The sequence below is a fragment of the Sapajus apella genome, unplaced genomic scaffold, assembly GCF_009761245.1.
Source record: "Sapajus apella isolate SASKATOON/1434 unplaced genomic scaffold, GSC_monkey_1.0 scaffold48, whole genome shotgun sequence".
Lineage (NCBI taxonomy): Eukaryota > Metazoa > Chordata > Mammalia > Primates > Cebidae > Sapajus > Sapajus apella.
Window position 1 is genome coordinate 4023162 of NW_022436988.1, and position 3304 is coordinate 4026465.

Genomic DNA, 3304 nt, shown 5'->3' on the forward strand with positions numbered 1-3304 from the left:
TCCCCATTTTTATTAAAAACAAATAATGGTAGGACTTGCTTGTGAAATAAGCTTTAGTCTTATCATACTTGGCATGATTATTTGCATAAAGTGCAGCAAGAATAATTATTCATCATATAGGCTCTTTTTTTTTTTTTAATTGGCTTTGATGGAAACTTGTTCCATAAGGAATCTTATATTTGACTTTTTAAAGCCTTGCCCAGCCATGGGTTTATACCTTCAATTACCTGTATGATCCTCTCAAGGTCCCAAAATAACTTAGGGCTTCTGGACCTGTCACAAAGTGACATTCTTTCCTTACTACATGTCAGGAACCCTGTACAGGGGCTGCACAGACAAGGCATAAAGCCAGTTTTCCCAAGGACATTTTATTAGCTCTATCAGTCAACTTTGATTCCTTAAGGCAGTTTGTTTATATTTAGAAGTATGCTGTTCCTTTCAAAGCCTTGATATAAACCAGTTTCTCCAATTGTGTCCTGTTACAAAAGAAAACAGATTCTTATTGCACGTATGCAAATAATTATTAATATATTGCCACAGGTTAAGAATACTGACAAATAGTTTTCAAATTTGGGATAAATCAGGTAGAGAGAAAGAAATATGCTCCAAATTTTGTTTAGAGAAACATATTTTACTCAATTGTTAAAAGCTGTAAATAGTTCAAAAGAAAAGTTTGCTTGACTCTGAAAAACAAAACAGAAAGGATCAGCAACATTTTAAGAAAAAAGTCATAAAAAGATTATTTCCATCTTTCATTAGTCTGTGCAATTAATTTCTGTTATGCCCATTATTTAAGAACACATTATTTTTCCAAAAGAGTCTTGGAAGCTTTTTTTCTTCCTCTGTATTTTAATGGCACACTTTCCAAAGTTATCAGAGACTTGCATTTAAGAGTAATTTTCAGTATCCTATAGCTGGTTATAAACCTTCATTTGAAGAGGATTAAAACAAGACAATAATTGTCTGTGAATGACAAAAAGTCTTAGGACAGCCACAGTCAAAGATGCAATTGACAAGGAAATTTCATTACTTCTGTAGCATACAATGTTACAAAATAATTATAATTATTACTGATAATATACACTAAGTCACTGATAACATACACTAAGTCATTATAGGAATTTCCTATAATTTTAGAACACATACCAATAACATATTTATACAAATATGGTCTAAAGAAAGCCAAACACCATTTCATATTTGACAATGCTTCCTGTATGATTTTAATATACCAAATAAGTCTCTTTTGGACTTTAGGGTTTTTACCATCTAAAAGGATTAATCAGGTCAGAAAAAGACATGTTTAGAATCTGATTTTGGAAAGTTTGTCAAATATCAAAGGTTTAAAACACTTGATATTATAAAATAAAATTCCAGGTCACCATAAGTCATTTATTTAGCCAAAATGGTAGCTCAACAATTTTAAAAAGGCAAAAACCTTTACCCATTGATAAAGGGAAGATTTAACTCTCCGAACAATCTGTCTCTTTTCTTTCCCTTCTTCTTCCTCTAGTTTATTTAAAAGGCAAACAAAAATCCTTCATTATCTTTTAATATTACATGAAAATCTTGCTCAAGAGACAAAGCCAAATTTCACCTTTGCGATACTGTACTATTGATGTCAAATTCGATTCCTAGTAAAACTTTATAGGCAAATTTTTCTGACTTCAATCAGTTTGACCATAAGGTAAGATTTTCATAAACCTTTTATAACCCTTTACAATTTTTTTTTTGTTAAAGAGTATCGCAATGCTCTAAGAAAACCCTGTTGTGCTTTTATTCCAATGTTCAATTTACGGAGAAACTGAATAATACTTCTTTAACTTTGGCTAACATGTTCACACAGAGAATTCCTTTTACAAGATTAATCTTTCACAAACCTTCCACAAGCTGCTTAAACCTTCTGTTTTATCCTAAGAACAATTCTTCAACCTTCCAAACCAGGCAAAAACATCCCGTCTTCCTATGCCTTCTTATAATCTTTTACCAAGTACACATTATACTTTCCTTATACACTTTGCATGTAAAAGTGTTTCTCCAGTAATCTCAGTCACACATATTACAGTGTTAACTCTTACGAACTTTTATTTTTGGCCAAGAAAAAACCTGGTTAGTAAGTGATTTTATTTGTATATCAGGTGTGGAGCTTAGGGCACCAGACAAAGGTGCAGATAAGGTCTGATTCTTTCCAGCATAGCTAGGGGCATGGCTAACTCCATATGTTCCCACGTCTTACGTAGACTCTAATGGCTCCAAAGGAGGTAAGTTGAACAATTATCAAAAGTCAAAAAGTAGTTTATTGAACATAGTATCTGACCTGCCTAATTTACACCAAATGTCTAAATTTCGAAGACATTTTTATTTTACCAATAATCCTTAAAACTGCCTTTCTTTTCCAAAGATTACTAAAGTCATGTGAACAAAAAGGCATTAACATTTTAATTTTTCTGGTGAAACATTTTATCTAACCGCGTGCTTTTCTTTACGCCAATTAAATAGAGCTCTTTTATGTATTTTGGTACTAAAATATTACTCACACGGGTGGTGGAGACCGAAAGCAAGTACCCCCACATGGTCAAGGTCAAGCTCCCAAGGACATAACACAAGACGAGGGGGAATCCCCATCCAGCTTTTGTTTCAGAGACCTGCAGCAAAGTTGGCAGCTGGCCAGTTTGCTGGGCCAGCCTGAATAGTGAGCTCACAGGGGTCCTAGGCCCACATTGTATCCTATGATATCCCATTTATGACAGAATGACACAGAAAGACAAATTCATAGCACAAAGTACACCAGATTCATCACAGCCTAAGGCTAGCCTCACAAATCCTTTCTCCCATTCATCAAAACCTTGCAGAAGAGACCATGATTTTTAGCATTCATTCAAATGGTTCGCACAGAGAGGGAGAGACCAGAGGCCTGACTGGTAAGAAATTCTTACCCTTTTGCCAGCATGCCAGGTTTCTGGGATCCCTTTCCCCACGCAGCCCTAGCCACCTTGCCTCACAGCACCATAACTGTGGGGGCCAAGTTACACCACAAAGGAATTATCACCCTTTTCCACTTCATGGAAACACAGGCAAAAACCTCTCAATTTTGCAAGGTGCTGCTCAACAGGCTGCATGGAGGAACCAAATCCACATTGTCCATTCCGGGCAGAACAAAACACACTTGACAAAACGTAGTCATTAGCCACCCCCTCAGCACCGAATATTGACCTGGCAAGCTCAAAACTTCCCCCGTCGGCCCCTGTAGTCTCTAATCCATTCAAAGTTGGTGGAATGACTGCCAACCAGGAGTTTCAACAAG